The 25,671-nt window shown below is 46.2% G+C and overlaps 1 protein-coding gene across 2 annotated transcripts in view; it reads right to left on the reverse strand.

Annotated features, from left to right (window-relative positions):
* The window catches only part of Wwox (WW domain containing oxidoreductase), a 930,576-nt gene that overhangs the window by 85,331 nt on the left and 819,574 nt on the right, over window positions 1-25,671 (reverse strand). Inside the window, exon 10 of one of the 2 annotated variants that reach the window (XR_015450913.1) lies at window positions 1-25,671. This exon is cut by the window's left edge and continues 27,634 nt beyond it; it is cut by the window's right edge and continues 58,545 nt beyond it. The exons of the other annotated variant lie outside the window; for it this stretch is intronic. The gene's annotated coding sequence lies outside the window, so the exon portion shown is untranslated. 2 annotated transcript variants of the gene reach the window in all.

Below are 25,671 nucleotides of genomic sequence, written 5' to 3' on the forward strand. Positions count from 1 at the left end.
CACACTGCCCACTGCTGTCCTGTCCTTCCTGCCTTTGAGGAGACCCCAGTTCAGTGTCATGCCATGGAGAAGCCAGCCACTGGGATTGTGAGTCACACCAAGTAGGTGTCAGCAAAGGGGATACAGGGAAATGTCCTCCCTGCTGGAAGGGCCTGTTCTCACCTGGCTGGACTGCTTGCTACATGTGCATGTTCTGCAAGTCACTCAAACCACAACTCAGTTACCTTGTCAGCAAAACAAGATTCTTAATGCAAAATGCACTTTGAGAAACTGCAAAATGCCAGGTGAATATTGATTATTTGCTTTAGCACCTGCTTATAAAGTATCTAGGAAGAACTGGCCTTATGGATTACAGGTGGAGCCCCAATGCCAAGAAAGGACACAATCTCCAGCAGGTATTACTGCCAACTTCTCTAAAACACACTTTCTCTCAAGTGCACGCTTATCATCCATTAATATCACTGAAATTTCCTTAGGAGCCATCTAATTCAAAATGCTAGCTTAATGTAGCTTGCAAATTAAATTTCTGCTGTGTTTCTTTGGATTCTCCAAATTTCTCTTTTTCAAGCATTGAATAGAGACCCCAAATCAACAATAACATGCTGTTTGTTTATCATATTAGTAATGATTTTTTTTTAGTGAGCACTCAATATTAGTTTGAAGAAAGCGTACTCTCAAATGCTGCTTTTGATCATTTCAGTTGCTGCAAACCTTTTGGAGAGCAATTTGGCAATTTGTCTCAGGAACCTTTAAAAAATTGTGCTCAACCTTTGACCCAGTAATGCCATTTCTGGGAATGCATCCTAAAGACATAATGGGAACTATGGAAATCGCTTTATGCACAAAGATGTTTATCAGAACACTCTTTCTGAAAGCAAAAGTATTTAGAACCATCTCAATGTCCAACAACACAGAAGTAGATAAATAAACGGCGATGTATCCCCTCCACAGATTGTCAAGCACCCACTAAGAACTGCAGTTAAGAAGCCTCTGTAACAACATGGTGGAATGTGTAACATTCAGAAAAATAGGCAACAGCGCACCAAATGGGGATTTGGTAGCAATCTTGATATGGCACAGAAAAAAAAGGACTGAAAGGCACAAATATGTTAATTATTGTTACCTATGGCTACCCAAGAAATGAGTGTTATTTTCTTTCTTTTTACGAATGTTTAAGGTATCCTCCACTGACCTGCATTACTTTTAAATGGAGAAAAACTGATTTAAAAATGATATCACTGTCATCCCAACACAGAGTAATTGGGCAGAGAAAGCTTGTATATAGGTGCTCAGGTTTATTTTACTGTAATGACTTGGGTTCTACCATAGTCTTTTCCTTGTGGACTTCAAAACTCCCTACATCCCTAGCCATGACCCATCTTCTGTGTGGTCTGTGCTGTCAGTTAGAAGTGGCCAGGAAGCCCCGGACAGCCCATCTGAGACACCTCCCCGGGACAGTCTGCACACCTCCCGCTGTCACTGGTAACTCTTTCTGAGAAACACTGGGCTGTCGCCGAGTCACTGGCTTGTTTCCTGTTCAGAGGCACTGTGAACTGCACACCTGATGGTTCTCTGAGTGTGTGACGGCTGTGAGGAGGCTCAGAGACAAATGGGTGTCGTGCTTGCAACACGAGCAGCTGACATTCCGGGTCCTTGCCTTGCTCTGGGGTTCCTGATCAATTCCCAGTCTTGAGCTCCTTTTCTTATGTTAGCCCTGATGGGCTGTTTCAAATTCTTATTGGTGTGAAACAGAGAATGAACTTAACATTTTTTTGGCACAGCAGATGGGCTGCACGCGCACCTCTAGGAACTGTGCTTCCATTGACTGCTGGAAGAGAATCTCAGTAAAGAACATCAAAGACAATGGCCCCACTGTAAAACAAGTCACAGCAGCAGTCCTGGACATTTGAGAGCCTGAAGAGCAAGAGGAGTCGAGTCCGTGTGGCACCAGAGGGTGGGGGCCACAGGCCTGGGGAGGCAGCAACAGGCACTCGGACTTGTTGGGAAGCAGACATAGTACACACTGCAGCCATCCTGTGGGTGAGCTCAACATCTAACCACCCTTCAGCTGGATAAACTTTGTCTGCTGCCCGAGCTCCTCCCTCTGTATCATAGCCAATGGGCCAGGAAATAAGAACAACACCTACACCCGGCAGAGGCAGTCAGCTGTCTCAGTCACAGGCCCTCTGAATGATGCAGCTGCAGTGTCCCTGCCTGGGTGGCTGACTAGTTAGGTTCAAGGGCCCATTTCCAAGTGTTCTCTCATAATTGACGAGCGCTGCTGTTGATTTCTTAGGGCTGTGTAGCAAATTACTATAAACTGGGTGGTTAAAAACAGCAGAGGTGGATTCTCTCATATTTCCAGAGCCCAGAAGACAGAAATCAAGATGTCTATGGGGCTGCACTCCCGATATTCCTTGGCTTGTGGAAACACCGAGCTCTGCCTCCATCTTCTTGTGGCTTCTCCTCTTCCGTGTGTGTGCGTGTGAGCCATTAGATTTAGGGATCACTCTAGTCCAGTATGGACTCGCCTTTGATTACATCCGAAAAGACTTTATAAGGTCACATTCGCAGGTTCTGTGGGCTGGGACTTCAATGTGTCTTTTGGGGTATACGATTCACCCCACAATAGATGCATTTGACAATTAAGCGGCAGTTAGAAGCACAGTCTCTGAAGTGGTCTGAGTTCAAATCTTACCTCTGCCACTTACCTACTCTCTTACAGCCCCTTTTCCTGGTTTGGAAAATGGGCCAGCTCCCAGTGCCTCCCTCTGTGGACCATGGGGCAAAATAAATGTGACTGTGTGCCATGCGAGCTCACTGCTCGATACAGAGAAACTGTACCCAAGTACAAGCAGTGGTCCCACCTTCAGAGTGTCCTGCAGTCCTGAAGCCTCAATTTGCACGTCACAGCCAGTGCTAGGAGGCCCTGGTTCAAGTCAACAGGAAGCAAAGCAGGTTTTTTCACATACCACTCCATGGTCGCCTTGCCTAGGGGTCTTGCCTCTGCCTTGTCCGACTTTCTTCCTTGTGTGTGCGACAACCTGGCTCCTTCCCCACCTCCAGCTTCCAGCCTCCTGTTGATTAACAACTCCCTTCCAAAGTCCTCCCAGTTCTTCTGCTCAGCCCCTCCTCCTGAAGGCAACTGCTATGCAGGCTTTCTCTGCAGAGCTTCAGGGTCAGCTCCATCCAGCCAAAGTGGGCACCTAGGGCTGTCCCATAAAATATAGGACACTCGGCTCAGTCTGAGTTCCAGATAAATAGTGAATAATTTTTCTGTATATTCATATTGCAAATACTGCACCAAGGCATGGGCCAGTGTCTGGAAAAGCCAGTGCAAGCCATTCAAGATGGGGAGAGGTGGGAAGTGCCCCCGTGCCTTGGCCCTGGTGAGGGCATGGTGTGCTGTTCCAGGAGTCCCCAGGAGGAGTCTTTGCCACTTGTGCCATTCGGGGACCAGTCACTAATGCCCCTGCAGTGACTGGTTTCCCACCTCTTTCTCTTTCTCATCTCCTGGGAAAACTCGACGGAAGACCTCCCTGCCTCACCTGGGGAATCTCACCACTGTTCTCCACACTCAGCTTGCTGGCTTCCCTCAGGCACACATCTGGGTCCATGGCAGGGTGCTGTCTATAAGCCAGAACCCATGGTTTAGGTGAAACTCTAACCTGATGAGCCTAATCACTTGTGCCACTGTGGCCTTCTCATCTGTTTCTACCTCTCCTCCACCTGCTTATTGCGATGTGTAATTTACATGGCTGTGTTTGTCTGTTTGCCTAGTCTCCCTGGGGCTGTGAGCTCCATCACCGTATTTGTTCCATTCCTCTTTTTCTCCAGCACCAAGCCCTGGGCTGGCTGGACAATGCACAGGAAGGAGATCTGGAGCAGGAATGCACTGTCTATGACAGCAAAGGGCAAGGGTGGCTTTCAGCTGCACAGAGCTATGCAGAGCTGCATTCCACGGAGGCCACCCTCTCGGGACTTGGCTTTGGGTCTTCCTGGTGACACTCTCTCGGGATGTGACCTTGGGCGGTCTCCCTAGCTCTCACCTACTCGGTTTCCTCATCTGTAAAATGAGAAGGAGCTGAAACTGGATGATTTCTCTGGTGTCTTCTGGCCCTAAAATTCTATGACTCTATATTCTAGGTAATAAACTTTATGACTACGAATAAATTAATGGAAATGAATATTTAAATGATGTGCAAACATTCATGCAAGTGCTTTCTTAGTCTTTTATGCAGTGGGAGAGTGAGGAAAAAAGCCAAGATACAAAGGATCAGAAATGTCGGCATTGGTAGAGCCCAGTGTCTGGCTCCCAACTTGTCCCTAAAGGGTGGGCACGAAAGCGTGCATTAAACAGCTCCTGGGGGAAAAGGGCCAAAGAAATGCAGGCAGCTGGAGAAGCTAGAGGCCCTCATTTGGACATTCCTGGAAAAGGTTCCTGAGCCACGGGCATCACCATAGGCAATGAGAATTCACATTCATCTCTCTGGCTCTCGGGATCTGTAATGAGCCCAACAACGCCCAGCCTAACGAGAGGACAACTTGACACCTGAATAGTTTATTTATTCATCAAAGCGGCAGCCTCCCTTCAGTCCAGTGCAGTACCTTTCTGCTGGTTGGCAGACCCAAGAATCTTGACTTTGATCAATATAAATGCCTAAGAGGAGAGATGGCCTAAATATTTAGAGGTGAGACTCTAATTCCTCTTGGGGGAAGGACAGGCAAACTGAGAAGAGAGGAGAGAGAAGGTGCTCAGACTGAGCTTGTGCTGGGTCCAGTCCTGGGGGTCAGGCAGGTCTGGACATTAAGGCATGGTGGGAAGCCGGATGAGGGGTCCATTAGAAAGGATCATGCTGTTGTTGAGTTCTGTGAGACACCTCATCACCAAGAAGGGGGCAGGGTGATGAGCTTCTTCCACTAGAAAGCATGAGTTGACAGATAGGATAAGAATTTGAATTCAGAATGGAGGCTGTGACCCAACCTCTGGGTTTGTGGGATTGTGTTACCTGTAAACCAGAACCAGGGATTCTTTGGGTGAAACTCTAATGTGAGGAGACCAAACATTTGTGCCACTGTGACCTCCTGATCTTTTTTACCTTTTTGCTTGCTCCTTACCCATGCTGATTTGTCCCCGAGATTACCCACTGCCTTACTGACCCACCTCCCCACTTTTCAGTCACTTGGACTTTAAAACAAGTTGGCTGCCCCACCACCACACTCTTACAAAGGTGTTCATAAAGAAGCGGAACCAACACGATCATTTATGACTGAACTAAAAATACAGAGTACTGAGTACATAACTTCAAGTAGATTGAAATTTTCATTCCTCAATGATGTACAAACCAGAGTGTCACCTTTGCCAGTAAGGGATCAGGGAAAAGGGATTACCCTGGATTAAGGTACTGCTGAAAAGTCAAACAAAAAGTAAGCACAACAGGAACAGTGATCAGGAAACAAGCTGCAGGTAGAGTCTCCTCTACCCACTGTCTCAGTGTCTGAGCTGCTTATAAATCACAGACCCCTTTTCCTATCACAAAGATCCCTAAACCAACAGATACTCGCCCCTCCCAGCACCGAGCAGTGCTTCTATGACTTGCCAGGCTACCTATCACTGAGGGGCCTTGGAATTCCATCCTGGAGCCAAAGCATCTATGGCTGTGGTGTTAAAGGTACAAACGAACTCTACTGGTTAATTCAACCAACACATATCTGCTGAGAACCTGCCTGGGATAGCTTCTATCTAGATGCATGCTACAGCCCCACAGGATTATAGGTGGGACTTTTGGAAGGTGATTGGACTATAGGCCTTATCAGTGACTCGCTGTTAGGAGCAGGGTGCTGGTCAGAAGAGGCAGGTCAGGGGTGGAGAGAGTGTGGAAGGGTTTGTTTCCCTCCTTAGCTCCTCCCTCAACCTTCTCTGCTTCCTGTATAACATGCCATGAATGGCTCTTCTCTGCCAAACTCCTTTGCCACGCTCTCCCCAACTAAACCTCTCTTTCCCTAAGTTGTATCAGATATTTTGTCCCAACAAGAGGGAAGTAACTAAGACACTCACTGCCTGTCAGGTACAGGGGGAGAGGCAGGTGGGGGAAGAACTAGCATTTCTTGATCATGAAGGTGCAGGTGACCCTCCTACCCTGCTTCTCACAACAACCCTGAAGGTTCCCACTTACTGATGAGGCCAAAGACCAGCAGGTAGGAGGCAGAGCTGGGGTTCCGTCTGGGGACTGGCAGACTCCAGAAGCTCCTGTTTGTGTCACTCTAGCTTCCTACCCAAGGCAAAACAACCCATTTCTGCAGAATTCCTGAATGAGCCCTTCCTTGTCCTGCTCACAGCATGGGAAGAGCCATGGTCCAGAGACAGGCTGGGGACAGTGTGTGTTGGGGGAGGTGGGAAAGGACTGCCTCTCTCCCTTCACACAGGGACAAGAATGACTCCAAGAACCAACGATCAAGTCTCTTCCCCAGTCAGAACTGGGTCACATATTCTAGCAGGGAGAACAGCTTGTTCACTTCTTCAGCTGTTATCTGAGCTGCACAGCTGGGGGGAGGACTCCAGCATGCTCCTTGGGCTCAGAGCTCAGAGTTTCTACAGCTCTCCAAGCTGCATTTGATGGTCTCTCTCAGCTGGAATGAGGAGGAAAGAGGGGGAAGAGAGCAGAGGAAGCAGAGGAGGGGGAGAGGGAGGGGAATCCTTCTTTTCCAGTGGTGGAACCAATTATAACATGAGTCAAAACTACCTTCCTTGTAGCCGGCAATCAGTGAAAATTTTCTGCCGGATGTTCATGGGTGAGAAGCTGAATTATTTAACAGAGAACCCCTGCGGAAATGGGGGATCCTAGGTGCAACGGTGTTTCTTTGCTAAAGTCTGAAAGTCTGACTGTGAGATCACCCCTGCTCACCATCTATCAGGCCAGCGACCAGCAGGGATTCCCCAAAGCCCTTCAGATCTAATGGGCTGGAGCTTTCCTTTGGAGGCCCCCTGGCAAGTCCTACTTCCAAACAGTTCTGACATGTGTGATGCCAAATCTCGGACCCCAGCCACATGCCTGCATGGAAAACTTCTGCTGCTGAGCAGAACATAGGGTCTGTCTTCAATGCGATCCGGAGAAATTACTCCGATCGCTTCGCAGTTATCCGATCCCATAGCTTCCTCATTCTGGGTTGTTGGTGAAAAAGCAAGGATTTGTTATATGAATTCCATAATTTAGAGATAAATAATGAACACCAAACTTGGAGGGAAATACCCTAGTGTTCATTTTATTTAATATTCTCCATTGGTGGAAATAAATTAAAAATGAACAAGGCTTGTTTATGCCTGCCTCACATTGCCCTCCACTTTTGAATAGCAACCGCATATTAATTTGCCAAGATCCCATAAATTATAATTAGCCCGGAGGATTAACAACATAAATCCTTGAATTTAAAACCAACCTGCCCGGCTCTCTCTTCCCTATGCCCTAAAGTAAGAAAGAGCCATAAAACCTATCACTGCTACTTGATCCATTAAACTCTGGAGACACTCTCATTTCAGCTTAGCTATGGAGCTAGTCTTTGTTCAATATTTTTAAAGTTACAGCAGCTCGACAGGAACTGGGAATCTGGGAGACAAGGGTCTGTGTCAACACCCAGCCACGGTGCAGGCGGCCTGGCAGCCAGGATGTGAATTAGCAGGAAGGCGGGGAAAAGAAACAAAGAAATGAATGCATCTCTGCTTAGTACCCTAGACCCAGGGTCTGGGCATCCATCTGAGAGGAGAAGGGCCCCCTGCCTCCCCACTGCAAGTCGCTTATTGTCAATAGCCCTTGAGGACTTGGATGGACACACAACACACACAGAGGTCAGAATCTGAGGTTGCATCTGCCTGATTTGTGCCAGCCCGGTTTGGGGAGATGAAGGAAGAATGTGGTTCAGGTGACAAAGTATTTAACATAAGACTTCCGCAGACTGTAAGGCATCATGGCAAGCTGCTCTTAGGTAACAGCGGTGTCCAGAGTGCCCAGATGGTGGCTGCTCCCGGTTGCCGTTATCAGCCTGGGCACCACTCTGTCCAAAGCACACCCATGGCCCTTGCCCATTCACTTCCACTTGGAGCTGGCTGCTTCCCTGCAGCAGAGGGCAGCTGTGACAGAACATACAAGTAGGTGGTTATTGACACAATCAACCTACAACCTGATCACCCAGGAGGCACGCAGCGAACTTGACTTACAGAGGAAAGGATGGCTGCTAAGGGAGCCGCTGCCTCCTTTCCTCCATGCCTCCACGCTCACTTGGCCCCTGCTTTCCTAGGCTGAGTCTGGGGACCCACCTCCAAGCCTGGACTACATTCTCCTGGGGTTTCCTGTCCTCACTGTTTTGGGAGAACTGCTCCATGCTGGGATGCATCCCTCCATTCCACTACCCCAGGCTCTAGGCTAGACAGAGCCCAGTAAGGAGAGGGAATCTGTCTTCTTCATCATTTTACACATCCCAAGCAAACACTGCCTGATGCACAATGCACAGCAAGTGCTCAAGCAACACTTGGTGATTCCATGCGGTCATAAAAAGGAACAAAGACCTAAGGACAAACCACATGTTGCTGAGCCTTCTTATGCACATAGAACCTTGACCCTGCCAAGGACAGTGAAAAGGCCGTCCTGATCTATATACAGCCACAACCAAGGTGACTAACAGGTTTCCAGCTTTGGTATTTCCCAGGCATCTTCGGTGATTACCTTATTAGGGTTCATAACTACCTTTCAAGATAAAAGTTGTGGTTCTATTTCACAGATGAGAACATGGGGAGTCAACGAAATGCAGCAACCTGGTCTGTACAACAGCCCCAGATTGGTGAGTCCTGCAAGGGAGGCTCTCTGAGGGCCAGAGCCTCCTGATGCCCCTTTATTTCCACACATACAACGGATGATTTCCAAGCACTTCCAAAGAAGCAGAAACCCCACTTGCAGTATCAGACGAGATCGGTTGTTTTTTGTTTTGCTTTGTTTTGTTTTTGTACCGGGGATCGAACTTGAGACCTTGCGCTTGCAAAGCAGGCAGCGGAACCACTGAGCTAAATCCCGGCCCTAACTTGCAGTATCAGAAGGAGACAATCATGTAGGAACAAGCATGATCATTGGTTGAATACCAGCCTGCTGTTCCAGCTGTGGGATCAAGGGACCAGGACAGGGGCTGGTGCCTCCCTACTCTATTTCCTGAAGGCCAGATTCCTATCTAGCTCACGAAGGTATTCAATACTTATAGGCTGAATGAAAATACAAAGCAGTCAACCACTGTAGCTACAACTATGCTTCCAAAAATAGGTTGTGATTGCCAGACAAAGTGTGTTCTATGAACAAACTGAGCAGGAAGTATGACATAAAATAAATGGAGGGTCCCCAAATCCTCCAATGACTTTCTTTTCTTTTCTTTCTTTCTTTTTTTTTGGTACCGGGGATCAAAGTTGGGACCTTGCGCTTGCAAGGCAGGTGGCGGAACCACTGAGCTAGATCCCTGGCCCTCCAATGAGCTTCTAGTCGCTTTTCCATGACATGATAGATGGCAATGAGTCCTGGAACCCGCTTGTCTCCTATGCAGGCCAATTCAAAGGGAGCTCTGCATCATGGAACATTCCAGAGCACAGAAACGAGAGCCCGGCTAAAGCCAAATCAGCATTCTGTCTGCTCATCAGTGCCTTGTCCTCATCTCTAGAGAGCACCCTGGTCCTTTTGCCATGAGCACGCTGATCTGGCCTACATGAAGCCAGGACTGTGGGTCCAGCTCTGGCGGTGTGGCAGGAAGGCTCCTGATGATGCTTTTGCAGAGGAAATGGTCTCGCTTGTAAAAGAGGATCTAGTTTAAACTGGAGTCACAGGGTTAAAATCCATTGACTACACAGATAATAGGTGCTAGGCTTCATTGCCACCAACACAGTATCTTTTTATTTTTTTAACAGCACTATGGATTGAACCTAGGGCCTTCACACTGAGCTATGTCTCCACCTCTTTTAATATTTTGTATTTTGAGACTGGATCTTGCTAAGTCACTTAGTTGCTTGGGTTGGTCTCCAACTTGTGAACCTCCTGCCTCAGTTTCCCACCCTGCCCATAATTCTAGTACTTCAGGAGGCTGAAACAGGAGGAATGGAAGTTAGACTCCTGTGTAGGAAATTTAAGGAGAACTTGTCTACAAACAAACAAACAAACAAACAAGGGCTGGGGATGTAGCTCAGTGCAAAGGCCCTGGGTTCTAGCTCTAGTACCTCAAAAAATGCATCTATCTTTTTAACCTATATTTTTCCTGATTGTAAATGAATTAATGTTCACTGAAGAAAATCTTGATAATAGAGAAGATAATAGAATATGATAATAAAGAAGAGGATGATGTCAACACTCAGTCTCCTTCCTCCCACAAATATTCCAATATATAGGGTGAATTGGGATACGTATGTTCTAAACTATAGCCTGTTTTTTCACTTAGCATTATCCCATGAGTACTTTACCACATCCCTATTTTCCAAAACCACCAGTTTTAGCAATGACTTTAGTAAAATCTCTGTAACTAATGTCTTATTAGACATTCAGGCTACTTTTATTTTTTGATTATAAATAATTTTATGATAGTTGCCTTATGTAAAAACTTTCACACATACCTAATTATTACCTTGGAATATATTGATAGATGGAGAATTTCCGGGTGAAGGATATGAACATTTCTAGGAGACATTCCATTCTGAATTGTGGCCTAAAAACAGGCGTGCTGCCTACTATAAAGGATCACAGTGAGGCTTAGCGGGAGACTGGCAGAATGTGAGCACCTACTCCAGAAAAGACAAGCAGGGCTGGTCTCTGGGGCGTCTAAGAGACAGAAAGTGAGGTGGGTGACTGTTCCACACTGAGGTCTGGCAGTAGACCCAACAGACCCCAGGACAGATTTCTTTTTCTTTTTGTCACTGAAACAGCTGGGAAGAGCAGATCAAAAAGCAGAAAAACAAAAATAAATAAGTCATCTTAGGATCATGAACATTGTGAAAATCTGATGGTTGTCCATTCCCAAATACATGCTCCCTTCCCACATTTTCCATATAATTTCAAAGAGAAGGAGAAAATTTATTCTTGAATCTCCTAATCAAGATGAATCCTGTGGGATTCATAGGTGAAGAGGAGTGGAATGCTGGCAGATGTGAACACAAAACTTAGACTTCTAAAGATTCCTTCCCCTGGACTTAGGGAGGTCAGGAAAAAGTTTTGAGGACTTAGAGACCTAGACCAAAAATTCAAAATGTGCTTCTATAAGAATTGTGGGAGAAGGGCCGGGGATTTAGCTCAGTGGTTCTGACACCTGCCTCACAAGCACAAGGTCCTGAGTTCAATCCCCAATCCCCAAAAAAAAGAAGAATTGTGGGAGAAGGACCAATACGTGTATTTAAAGCAGTGGTCCTCAAAGTTCCCCAGGTAAAATACAGACAGCTCGACCTCACTATGGATTCAGTAGGTCTCAGCTGAGGCTTCAGAATTTGCGTTTCTAATAAATTCCAATGTTGCTGGTCCAGGAAGCTCATATTAGGAATCACCAGTTTAAACTTATTACTGAAAACTATATAATGGCATAGTATGGAACTGCTGAAAATTATGAAGAAAAATATTATTAATATACAAAGGTATTCACAATACAACATCAACAAAAAGTAGGCAATATAGGATTGAGCACAATATAATTGTTTCGGGGGGGTGTAAAAGCAAAAATAGCTATATGTGCATTTATATACATATCTCAACTTATAGATTTAAATAAATTTGTAAACTTAGGCTTAGATACAGAGAAGAATATGGATATGTGTATAGACGTGTATCATAAGGCTGAGTATGCAGACATGGTTATAGTATGTGTATGGATATGAATATAGAGTTAGCATTCTTTTCTCTGAGTTTTGAGATTATGGTTGTCTTGCCTGTGTTAGTTTTGCTCCTCTACATTTTCTGCCTTTACACTACTGAACATAAATTATTTGCATTATAAGATAACAAAAGGTCCTTGTAATTGTTGGAAACGATGCAAGACTGCCATCTTGTAGGGCCCATGTGTATCGATCCCTACTAGTCTTGTTTTAAGTGGTTCAAGTTCCCAGAAACTTTGGAGAGGACAAAGGCCCTGCCTGAGGACCTATAGCAGGCAAGAGGGGCATCCCAGTCAATTCATCCACATGTGGACTCCACCCTCTCCACCTCCACTCACTAAAATCTACAGCCCCAGCCCAGTACAGTATCTGGAGAGCTCTCCTCCATGGAGAACAAACTGGGGTGGTAGTGGCCAGGTGCCGTTTCCCCGCCCCAACTGCCTCTTGCTCTGCAGGGGCAAGGGCCTGAGCACACACCAGGCTGGGTGACTGCCTTGTCCTCTGACCACAGTGTCCAAGGTCTGGCAGCTTCAGTGTGGTGAGGACTGAAAGTAAGCACAGTATTTGACCATCCTGAAATCCCTTACTGAATTAGCAGCATATGTTCTTGCATTTTTTTTTTCCATTGGTCCCAAAATGACTTTCTGAGAATTACTCATCCTGGGACTCTTGACATTTGTTTTCACAGATCAAAAGGAACTGGGATTAAAAACAATGACACACTTTTTTTTGGTTTGCTTAATAAATGTGTTTTATTTTCCTCTGCTTTGGTATGAAATTTTACTAGGTAACTTTCACTTTTAAATCAAAAGGGTTTTGAGTGATTTTAAGTGACTTCAGCACTGACCCAGTTCAATTCTTTACAGATGGAAGAATTACACATTAATAGCATTATGATCATGTGATATCCTAAAGATGAATGTATACATAAATGTGTACATGCACATATAAATGTTTACTTCATATATATACATCTATAGATCTATAAATTGGTGTCATATTGTCAACTAATCTTTCTCAGGAATGACTCAGATTATGTCCTCTCTATATTCTGGCATTTAAATATTGTTAACAATAAAATGGATAGATAGAGGGATAAATATATGATAAAGCAATTATAGTAAAATGTTAAAGGTAGGACAGTGTAAAATTCTTTCAACTTTGATATATGTTTGTAAATTTTTATCATTTCAGTTTGGGGGAAGTTGATTTGTGTTATGAAATAATGGTTGTAACAGATAATAACTGAGATTTTATATAATTATTCATGTCCTTACATGCCAAAAGAAGATGCAGGTGACCTACAGGACCTGTCTTTAAAATGTCACGATATTTCAAGGCTTGAAAACCACTGTCACAGAGTAGCTCCCATTTGTAGGCTGGGGATGTTCTTTGAATCCAGTGTTACAGCTTCCCAGGAGCGAAATAGAAGGATTGTTGGTTGTCTTGGGCAGGGTCCTCAATGAGCTTTCCCAAGAAAGAGAAAAGCTGCCACTACAAAATTGTTACCTCTTCTCAAGCTGGGTTGTTGGTTATGGTGTCAAAGCCGCTACATCTCTGGATTTCTCTCTCGAAATTTCGCACATGGTTTTCTAAATCAAGGAATTTGTTGCCTAAGACAAGACCACCTGCTGTCCTACCAGTCCTACAGAGTGAGCACACAGGCATACCAGGAGCCCTGTGCAGAGTGTCAATTAATGGCCCGTGTTTGAATGGGGAGCCCCAAATTCCCATCTCCCTGCAGAACCTGCATATCTTTGATGGGTCTAATTGTTTTAGGAAACATATCTAAAATTAATAACGAGTGTTAAGACTCTTCATGAATAGCTGTGTAGCTGGGCTGGACAGGTAATGTTAAATGTTGCTGAATTTGTTAGGGTCTTCAAAATTAACTATAGGCAAAGGTGAGCTAGTATGCTATATTAAACCAGATAGTACATATAGATTAAATTGAAAGTCAGTTATCACTCTAGAACTCAGCGAGTGTCCTTCCCCCTCTGTACATGTGGTGGCCAGCACAAGGGTTCCCAGATGGGGATCTCAGGAAAATGAGAAGGGCTCATTCTATGGAGGAGGAGGAAGTGAGCCCGGGGTGGGGTGTTCCCCACTGAGCCTCTGAACATTCTCTACTAATGCTTTTGCTTTGTGATACTCTAAGCATTTTTTCTTACAGAGGATTTCAGCTGCTGGATTCCCCTAAAGGTACTTTAATACCTGTGCTGGAAGGAGAACAGTCACTTCATACAGAAATTAAATACATAAATTAATAGACGCCTCTTTGGAAAGCCTTTCAAATGGGGAGTCCTGCTGCTTCAGGGACTTTGGAGTCAATAGGTCAGGGCCTTGGCTAATGTATAGGGAAAGGCAAAAGAGGGTTTAAGATGTTCCCTGAGATTTAACAGAGCTCACCAGTCACATCCTCAGATTTAACCGCTTAGGCGGCTATTCACCTTTGTCAGAGAATGCCGGAGGGCATTACACTGGGGACTTGCCGAAACCAAGAGACAAATGCACATAAGAATGGTCTGGCTTTCCGTTTTGCTCTTGGTCAAGGGCTTGGCTGATGGGTTCAGAAGCTGTTGGAGGAGGAGAAGGAAGAAGGAGGAGGAGGAGGAGGAGGAGGAGGAGGAGGAGGAGGAGGAGGAGGAGGAGGAGGAGAAGAAGAAGAAGAAGAAGCAGCAGCAGCAGCAGCAGCAGCAGAAGAAGAGGAGGAGGAACACTTAGCCAGAGTTCAATGTGAATGTCCGATCCTGGAGGCTTTCTGCCCTTCACTTGTCCTCTTCAAAGAAGAGAAAAGAATGTGACTCTCGGATGTCTCTTTGATAGGAGTGAGGTGGACAGACTTTCGGGTGTTTGATGAAAAAGTGCTTTTAAACATGTATGCTTTTTGCTTCAAGATCTCTGAGATCTCAGCATTCCACCCTAGAGGCTTGAAAGCTTTACTGAGTGGCTGCGGTATTCCCCTGCTCTTTCCTGGGTGGGCCTGGCACACACTTTAGTACTGAATGAGATCATTTGCAAACTTTTTGCTGCTTTTACAATCCGATAGGTGTCTGGCTTCAGAGTCTGAGTCCCTTCAGTGAAGGGCATCAGCAACTCTTGCGAAGCTGGAAAAGCTTGATGTTTGCTAAATACACAGGGGAGCAGTTTTGAAAGTTACATTTTTTTTCACTGCTGAGACAAAATACCCAACGCCCAAATTTAAAGGGGAAAGGGCTTATTTAGCTCACAGTTGGTAGTTTTCAGTCCATAATTGGCTGGCTCCAAGGCAGAGTGGCACATGGAAGAGGGGCATCACAGAAAAGAAACAGGTCATGGCACCCACAAGGTAAGGAAAGCAACAAGGGAACTTTAACAGCATCTTTCTGCCCCTTTTATCTTTTTCAGACTACCAGGATTAGGGCGGTGGCAAACCAATCAGTGGACTGGTCTAGTAATCACACACCCTTAATCCCAGCATCACACAATCCAGATTCAGCCCCCTCGGAAAAAGCCACCTATGACTGCCTGAGGCACTGGGGGACATGGAGACCCAAGCCATGACAGCAGTGTTTCTCTTCCACTTCACATCCCCATGCTCCAAACCAGCATCAGCTCCTACCACCTCCATATTCCATAGCATCCCAAAAGCCTCAATGGAAGGAAACCTCCATGCCTATAAACACTCAGCTGGTTTGCCCTGTTCACAAATGAGGTAGCTGAAGCCTACACCAGAACAACTCTTGTCCAGTCACTTGGTGCTGGCTTAACGAAGCTGAGGTGAATGCATGCATTTTTATTGGCATATTCTTTTTAGAAGCGATTTAGATGAGATGTTCAGATTGGATCGCAGCATTTGTAACAGATTCTTCTAACAAAATATGAGAACCTCAAGACACTGGCTTTGCCTGTTTTTTTGAGGGGGTCTCCATCTACTGGGAGGAGGGGGCTGGAACATCTCCAGTGGGACAACTCCAGATAATTTCTCCAGGATTGTCTAGCTTGGATTTTGACTCCCTAAGATTTTCATGCAGGAGTCTTTCACTTCCTCTGAAATATTCCACTTCTTGAAAACATGAAGCATTTCTCTTATGTGCCTCATACTTCTAGAAGGAAATATTTAGAAAGTAGATGCAGAAGCAATAATTAAATATTAGCCTTTTTAAGGGGGAAAAAATTGGGAACAACAGAGTGAATGAGAAAGGATCCCAGATAATTCCTTATTGTTTTCTTTTTCTGGAGGGCCCAGAGAACTCTGTGCACTTTTGTTTTACAGCAGTACTTCTTTCCCTTTGCTTGAGTAAAAAGACTTCCCAGGAATGTTTACGAAGCTCTGAGCCCCCAAATTCCTGGGTCCCTCCTAGGCCACCTCAACACATTCATCCCAAACTGAGATTTGAGAGTTTGCTGTTTCAAAAGACTCTCTCCAAAGGGCTTCTGTCATAAAATAAGGGTGGGGGAATTCATGAAATTTCCATCTTTGAAAGCACCTTACCTGACAAAACAAATCTCTCTAAAATTTGGGAGTGATGATTAGTTTTAGTAGCGTGACCCAGGGGTTAAGGCAGATGGGTAAACAGAATCAAGTTCACTTCCTAATATTGTGAGGTCACACATTTAATCTGTGACTGTGTGTCGATAAAAGCCTTTGTAAACCTCACTAAGGATTTCTCCTCACACGGAGCCATTTCAAACAAGCCAAATTCCCGGGTATTCTTTCTCATCTATCTTTCCGTGCAAAATTCAGAATAAAAGACATTTCTGAGTTGCCATTTTGAAGGGAGGCTTCTAAAAGTGTTCCTTGCTAAACTCCCATCCCAGGTGCCTGCCTGCCCTCTTCCATCTGTGACTGGCCTTCCTACAGGTGCCAGATTTACCAAGAAAATGCTGCCCAAACCCAAAGGAGAAAACCCACCGGGTGCAACTTGCAAACAGAGCTCCATCTTGCCGGTGGCGGTCCTGTTAGTAAATTCCACTGCCCTCCACTCTGAAAGGGAGATCTTGTCTGCTCCACGGGGGACCGGAAAATGCACTGTACGTTCCAATGGGAATCGGGGCTATTTGTGCAAGGCCAGCCCCAGTCCCTGAATTACTTTAATTGCAGCCCGGTGGTGCCAAGGTGCTGAAGCACCCCCTTAGGCTGAGTGCTTAGCTAGGAGGTACTGAATTAAACTGTCAGAACAAGCAGAAAAATTAGAACGCGGCCTGTCAACAACATTTGTTAAGAGACACGGGTGAGGCTGGTGACTTGAGGAGAAAAAGAGCTGCTTGTGCAGAGCCATCAAAGCACAGCCTGGAACTAATGGGGTATTCAGAGGTCTTGTTCTACTTCATTGGTCAAAGCCAACATGAGCCTGTAAGATTTGGGGCCCTTTGCTGTTTATTACTATGGTAATAAAGGCCACTTAAAGATACAAGCCCATCTTGTATTGGCTCAGACCCAGAGCTTCTTTGCTAAATCGGATCACCAGGGTTTCATGTCTCAGGTTCTTTAAAACAATTTCCTTAAAAAAAAAAAAATCTAGAAAAATTAAGACTCCTGTCAAAGGATGACATAGTGATCTCAATCTTATTTATCTGTGGCTAATTTCTTTGTTTAACATCTGCCCTGAGAGGGCCCATTTTGTGTGCCAACTTGGTTAGCCATAGTTTGCAGTTATGCCATCAAAAGGTAGTCAAGGTTTTGCTGGGGAGGTGTTTTGTAGAGGTGCTTGAAGCTTACAGTCAGTTCACTTACAGTAAGGGAGAACATTGCAGATAAGCTGGGTGGGCCAGGGTCAGTTAGTTGAAAGGCTTTAAATGGGGGACTGGGCCCTTCCTGGAGAAAAAGAGACCCCCCACTGGGGTTGGGAGTGGCTGCCAAGAGCATGCTGGGAGTCTAAGCTCTCTTCCCTGGCTGCCCAGGGTACCGATTTTAGACTTGCCCGGACAGCCCTACAATTGCAGAAGCTGAGACTCCTTGTAATAAGTCTCTTCCTTTCTATTGCCCACTGGTTGTTTCTCTGACTGACCCTGGCTGGTCCATGTCCCCAGAAGGTCCCTTATCCCTCATTTGTTAAAGATAAAAATGAGCTGAATTAGTGGCCAACATTTGAAAGTCCCGAAGATTTCATATACACACAGGCACTCACACACCTCTGGATTTCGGATTTCTCTTAGAAAAATAAGGAAAAATCAGAGAACCTGGCTACTCTGCTCTATATCCCTATCTGACAAGGAGCTATGTCCCCTTTGGCAGAGTGCATTTCTGCAGTTTACCATACTCTCCACCACACCCTGCTGTCTTCCCCAGCACTGAGCCTAACTGCCAGGAGCCTGTACACATTCTTACTGTAAAGAGAACTGTGAACGTTGTATCATAGCCTTTATCAAAAGTCAAAAATGTAAAAGGTACATGGAAAGGGCTATACATTTCAAGATAAATGTGGAAGATGTGTATTTCTTTGTAGAAAAAAAGATCGTGCCTCTGCCTTCTGTTTTCCAACAAAATGCATCTGGGTTATTATCTACCTTGCTTACTTAAGGGGAATTTCCTGATAGGTATGTGATGTTTGCAATTCCTCCTTACATCTTGCATATTTTAGGAAGAATTCACTCTGAAAGAATTTTTTTTCCTTTTTAACAGAAGAAAAGCCCAAGGTGATCACAGGGGAAGTCGGCTCAACACACAGGAACACTATGATAATTGCTTTCGGAGAAATTCACTGAAATGTGACCAGGGGTTCCAGGCAGGGACGAGGAAGATCCCAGTGCCTCTGTTTCCAGGCCATCCTTGCATGCACTCTTTCGCCCATGGTGATCTTTGATGGCTCAGTTAATGAGGTTTCTCCTGGCTGCGAAGCAGAAATGTGGTCCAGAAGAAAAAGCCTCACCCTGGGAGTCGGGTATTTGCGTTCACCCTCTACTCTCTGTTTGGGGAAGACTGAGACTCGGTTTCCTCCTCTATGAAATAAGTGTGGCCCCAGATGTGACTGTGCCCCTGCTTGGAGGACCCAGGCTCCTGGATGGGATACCCATGTCCTTCTGGAAGGTGAAGCCCAGAACCCATCTGCCCGTTTTCCAGGTCCCAGGTGATCCTGCTGAACAGATAGGTTTGGAATTTGCTGGACTAGAAAGTGTCTCAAGTTTCTTCCAGCTCAAAGACTTGATGTGCCTCGGAATCAAATTCTGCGGGCGCCTCTCTTGATAGTGAACAGGCAGTGTTCCAAGGGTATTAATGCTTTGGGGCCACTGGGATATGGTTTTAAAGACTTGAAGCATTGCCATGCTGCCTTAGTCACCTGGCAGGACCTGACTTATCATTTTGCCTGTAATTTATGTGGCCTGGTGGTTTGGAAATCCACTCCAAGTTCAAGTCCAGGGCAGATTCAAGGGTCGAAAGCAATAGATTGGCACTGTGATAGACCAAGGAAAGACTCAGATCTCCTCAGTTCCCATTCGGAAACTCCCTACCCTCCTTTGGCCAGTGCTGACAGCCTGGGCGAGAACCCTTGCAAAGGGAAAGCTGATCACCTTTCCTACGTAAAGCATGGAAAGTCCCTTCACCCTCCCTGGATCATTTGCAAAGAGAATTAATTTGTATGCTGTTCGCCACACACACAGATGTAACCCCCTCCAGAGTACATTTTTGAATATCATTGTTCTGGAAAACTGAGGGGTCCTTTTGGTTGTTGGGGGAGTCAGTTATGTTTTTTTTCCTACTGGAAACCGAAGACGGATGTTAGAAAGCATGTGGAGCATTTGACAGCATGGCAAAGTAACAGAAAAAAATACGGATTTTGCCTTTGTCATGTGTGACTATTACATCGCAGTGTTGGTTACAATAAACGATCACGTTTGGTTCCTAATTGCTAGAATATTTTGCCATTGGCTGTAGTAATATGGGCCACAAAAGAAAAAAAAAAGTTTTGGAGCCAGATGCAAAAACGCATCCTGCTGGATTGTGAGTAGCATCTTGGCTCTTAAAGAAATGCCCAGGGAAACAGCTGGGGACAAGGGCCTGGGAATCAGAGGTGTCATTATGCAATTTTTGAGAAAAACAGGCTCTTTATGAAAGACAATTTTGACTTCTCTGTGAATCTGCTGACCCACCCTAAATAACCTCTACCCCCACAGAGTCCTGCCAACATCCAGGAAACGTAGGGTACCACTTAGGGTGCCACTTAGGGTGCCACTTAGGGTACCAGCTAGGTTAACTCAAGTTAAAGGTTTTGTAAAACGTTAAAAAAAAAAATTCAACCTGATCCTTTCAATGAAGAGATACTTCTGTGCCTTCCAAAGGCAGCAAGCGTTCAAGCTTCTCCCTGTCCCCCTCTGCACACCGATTCTTCCTCCTTCCCAGATGGTATAGACCCTAGTCAAGCCTGCTGGGCACAGACCTCTGTCTGAAGCTCTGCCTTCGAAAGTGCAAGTATTTGCTAAGCACCTAGCAGGCTCCTAGAGATGGGGAGGCAGCAGTGGTGAGAACGGGCAGAGCACCGGGTCTTCCGAGTCTGCATTCACAGGGGGAGAGGAAAGAAAACGAGTAACTGTCAGTGTGGTGCGTGCCACAGAGTGGATGATAAGGGGAAATGAGGCGCACGATGGGGACAGGAGCTGGTGGGGACAGAGGCAGAGAGCGATTCTCATAGGATATGCAGAGGAGGCCTCCTATGAAGGTGAGAGCAGACAGGGCAAGCCAGCCCTGTGGTCATCACAGGGGGCTTGGAGAAGAGGCACAAGAGAGACCTAGAGGACAAAGTGCCTGGTTCGCTGCAGGGACGGGGACAATAGCTGGAACACAGTGGGCCAGCAGGACAGCAAAAGAGGTGAGAACAGAGCCCTCGGGAGAGGGGAGAGCATGCAGGAGCCCACAGCCCTGTCCAGACTGTGGCTGCCCCTCTCAGTGGAGGGGCAGTGGAGGGGAGGCCTTTGGGCGGTTTTGGTGAACGGGGGTGGGGGAGATGAGAGCAAATGTCTTCAATGGAGATGCTTGATTTCTGTTGAGAAAGACTGAAGGTGGGGAGAGGGCAGCATGTGTGCCAGGAGATCCTTTAAAATGCGGACAGAGTGGTAATCCAGGCAGGGTGGGAGGATCGGGAAAGGGAGAAGTCGGCCTGCGCCCAGTGAGCATTCCCGCTGCGGACATCTGTCACTTGTCTCCCTCCCCAAATCCCATTGAGGGAAATCTCAGGTTGCTGACTGCTGAGTCCCAAGAGCCAAGTCCAGGACGCAGGCAGCAAGTCATGACTGCCGTTTGGAAACCCTAGGCAGTAACATCCCCCTCACCGTCCAGGAAGATGGATTTCTGTCAGATGAGTGATAACTACAGCTGACCACTCACTTTATTATATATGCACTTTAGCTCCTCCTTCTGTCTCTCTCTCCCCCATTTCTCCATCTTTCGTCCATATTTGGAGAGGGCAGTTTGACCACAGCCCAAGACAAACGGCAGAGGCCTTCCGTCCCCTCTGCCTGGCTGCTGCCTGGCTTTGACCTTCCTCCTGCCATTTATTGTGTCTGTGCCTCCATTTCTCCATGGGAAAAATAGGAATAATGCTGCCAAAGGGACACTGTGGGACAAATGAGGTGAGAAGGAAGTGCTTGAGAGCAGTTTGCACTGCTTGAAGCAATAGCTATGCAATAGGGCTGCCTTCTTCCACCTATCTGTCCTCTCTTGCTGAGGGAGAAAGGCCTGATGGGATGTGAAGGGAGACAAGCACAGGACTGGTGAAGCCAGGGCCACCTTGAGGAGATGCCAAGGCTCCCTGAGGCCTCCAGAGGAGACACCCTGGCAATAGGCAGGTAAAGGGTAGAGAATGGCCAAGAAACTGTGAAGATTGTTTTGCTTCAATTTGGGGACTGCAAATTGCCTCAAAGGGGCTTAGAAATAAGCCGGCATCATGAGCCCCTCTCATGAGCCCAGAGAACACAAGAGCTGACAAGGCAGTCTGGCAAATCCCCTCGGCAACGATGTGAGCAGAAATCTGTCCCAGACGCCTATCTGCTTCTGGCTCATGGCACTCCTGGGGAGACACAGCACAGACCTGTCGATCAATAAATATCGGGCCCCTTTAATGAAAGAAACACTATCATTCTCCTCTTATTGCCTTGCTTATTGTCCTTCAAGGCTTCTTTGCATGAGGAAGAGTGTCGTGATTCCCTATTTGAGGCCGATCTTTAGATGATCCCTGAGTTCATATGTTAACCTCTGCACATATTTTAGACCCAGACTTCTAGAAAGACCCAGACTTCTAGAAAGTTCAAGAATGTTTTGAAAAAAGATTTTAGATGGATGTTTGAAAGGGATACTTGCATGAGATGTGTTGTTGCCTTTTTGTTGTTGTTGTTCTTTAGAACTGAAGAGATACAGATGAGTTGCAGGGGGGGAAAATCCAGAATATCAACTTGTGAGGAATTGAGGAAAGCGACCCTACCAGAAAGGTTGTCTACAAGTGAGGCAGTGAGTTTCCACGTTCACAGGATTGAGGAGTGTGGAGAAGGGGTGAAATTTTTGAGGGCAACTATCTGTCTGAATTGTGGCACTTCTTCTGAGTGATTCTGTCATTCATGCATTCATTTGCCCAGAACATATGCTGGTGACCTTCCCTGACAGCACTGAGGGCGAGAATGCTCTGGGTGGTGTCCTTTCCTTTTCTCTGGGAAGGAGGGAGAGAAAAGGGTGGCCAGGAAGCTAGGTGAGGGGTGCTCTTGTCTGAGTGGCCAGCTGGCTTCCCCTTCCCCCTTTCTGTTTCAAGCCTGTCACTCTCTGGCTGGAGGAGAGGAAGACAGGAGAGATAACTATCAATGGTCTGAGAAAGAGGAACAGCATTAACTAATATCTGATTATCCTTTGGATGTTCATTCAAGAAACCACATAGACTGAGGTCTCCCCTGGCCTCTGACAGGAAGTCTGTGGTAAAATTAATGCCCTGACATTCGGGCTGGGAGTGGCTGGGCTGCCATGACCCTGAGTTCTGGAGAACCAACCTTTCAGATGAGCTGCTCCCCACCCACCCTGGGCAGGGGTATGGTTGTGACTGAGCCACTGTGATTGTACAACTACTCTTTTCTTCCTCAAAAAGAAAAAAAGAAAGTCATCTTATATATTGTAAGCATAATTTTATGCAAATAAAAGTTTCATTTAAATTAAACAGATGACTATTAGGTCAGAATAAGCTATGGAACATTTCTTTTTGATCTTGTACTTGAAAGCACTTGTTTTTAAAATGAGAAAATATAATGAAAACCACATCCACAGCCCCATCCTTCAAACACAACTATTACAAATCAATTGGCATTTAGCGTCTTGTTTTTTTTTCCCCACTCTAATATCCACCTCCCTCCCTTCTTCCAACCATGTCCTGACATTTATTTTGTTTTATCATAGATACAAACACATAATGTTTTGCCTAGATTCTTTTCTTTAGAAGTAACATTCTTTTCTTCAGTGTGGAAGAGTCTATTGGTGTCTACGTTATAGTAAGTTAGCCACTGCCGTAGCTTCTTCATAGCTGAGGGATTACTCGGTGAAAACTAGAAGGCAGAGCTGTACTTGCTGATGAAGTCATGTGTCCAACCATGAGAACGGGCACGGTACTGGGTCAGAGCCCAGTTCCCTCCTGCATGGGGGCTGCATGACCTGAGTAAGCCGGCACCCAGGACGGGGAGCATCGTGGATGTGCCTTGGAGAATGTGCTCATCACTTCTGGAGATCTCTAGACACCCTTGGGAGTGCGTCCAGTCCTGGGGAAACGCTGTCCCCAAGAGGCATTTCAATCAGCCTCTGCGTCCATCACGATAATTCATTACTTTCCAGCCATTTTTTTTTTTTAACTGGAAAAAGAACATCACTAGATTGAATTAGATTGAGCCACAGAGCAAACACACAACACAGGGACAGGGTGGTCGGTCTCTTTCCTGAACGGCACTGCGACTCAGAGCCAGCTCCAGAGGACAGAGAGCTGGGCTCCTGAGAGGTGAGTGGGGCGGGGTTGCATGGTTGTGAGATTTTGATAAATTGAGGTTCGCATCCCAATCATGGGACAAATCAGTCATTCTGGGATGAGGAAGTGATACTGCCTCTGGCTTCCCTGACAGGGGAAAGGACCACAGGCCAAAGGACCATTTTGCTGCTGATCTCAAGCGAAGCAGCGCCATTGATTGCTTGCTTCCCAAGGCTTCCGTCTCTGTATCTATTTAGGTTTTAATATTGTTAAGCATTAATAGTGGGCAGGCTAAGCACACACATAATGAATCCTATTAGTCATAAACAGCTCCCTGAACCGAAGAAGAAAACACTTTCTTGTACACAGGGCAACCTCCCGAATTCAGATGACCAGGAAGCAGAGATGATCTAAATATTGGATTTCCTTTTCAAAATTGTGTGTGTAAAAGCCTTCTTCAGAAAGCAAACTGATCCAGCCCAGTACTTAGGGGCGCTACTTAGACAGGTAAGCAGCAGGTGCTTCTGCAGCACCACAGGGTACTTCACAGGGCTTTCGGGAAGGACAAGCTTCTCCAGATGGTCCTGCGTTTTCTCGCCTTGCAACACCCTTTCCCCAAGATGAGCGCAGAGGTTCCAAATCCGAAAGATCCCAAACTCCAAACTCGTGAATTCCACACTGACAAAGGGCACTGGCGCTCTGTGCAGAAGCAGGTCTGTGCCGCTACAGCTGCCAGCCTTCACGTTCACCTCTGCTCACAAAAGCAACAGAAGGGCTTCAAAATAGGCACGAGATTACAAAGCCACATCTGACAGCAAGGCAGCCAGAAGCAGGAGGTGAGCAAAAGGAGAAAAGAAGCCCTTTTTACTACTTTACTGGGGGCAGTTTCTGGTTTTGTTTCTGACTTGCTTTATTTCAGAAGAAAGTTAAAGTTGGGGGAAGGATGTTTTTATGGAACTGGTAGCTGATCACTTGGCAGAATCAAACGAAACCCTGGAAGACCTCCCTGGCTCCATCAAATTAAACTCCACAGTTCTGAGGCCACAGGTCCTCAGTCTCCCTGCTGGGCACTGGCCTCAGCACCATGGCATGTGCTGCTCGCTCCTCCCCATTCTGCTTCTTCACGTCGCCCTGTGCTTACAGGCAACTCCTAGCTAAGGGAAAAGTCTCCGGACCCTCACAGCCTCTTGTCCCATCTCTCCCAAAGGTAGGCATGGCTCATCTGACAGCATTCCTACTTCCGCTGCAGGTCCTGACTGGTTTCACATCTCCTTCCCAACTGGGACGAACATTCCCTGAGGGCAGAGTCACTGAATGAGCAGATGAATGAATGAACCACTGAATGAGCCATCAGGCTGTGAGCTGTGGTTGCCTTTAAACACCTGTGTGCCACGATACAGTCACACACACATATGCACGCGCAGGCACACACACACACACGCACGCACGCACACGGAGGTGGGAGGGCAGGGTGATGTCCCACGGGGCTGGGATCCTACCCTGACCCCAGCCCACTCAGATCCACCAAGTCAAGAAATGGCTTCTCAGATGCCTTCCAGTAACATCAATTGTTGGTCATAAATCTTCAAAGAAACAGATATATTTATAACTCGATTAAAGCCCTTTTTTCCACACACATTCACCACAGCACTTTCCAGCTTGGTTCCCATGAGCAGACTGAAAACAGCCTCCTGCCCACTTCCTGTAGAGGCCCGTTCCTTAACCGCTTTGGTCCTGAAGCTCACTTGGCCCTGCTTTTTTTTTTCCAGTCTTCAGTCTTTCGGTTTGTCTTGGGTTTTCTCAGTTGGGTTTTTCGCTCCTTTTCTCATGCACCCGAGCCCCCGCCAAGCCGCCCCCGGACCCAGCATGCCAACATGGGCCAATGAAGAACTA

Source organism: Heterocephalus glaber, unplaced genomic scaffold (genome assembly GCF_053883595.1).
Source record: "Heterocephalus glaber isolate CG9 unplaced genomic scaffold, H.glaber_assembly_v1.0 deba00000071, whole genome shotgun sequence".
NCBI lineage: Eukaryota > Metazoa > Chordata > Mammalia > Rodentia > Bathyergidae > Heterocephalus > Heterocephalus glaber.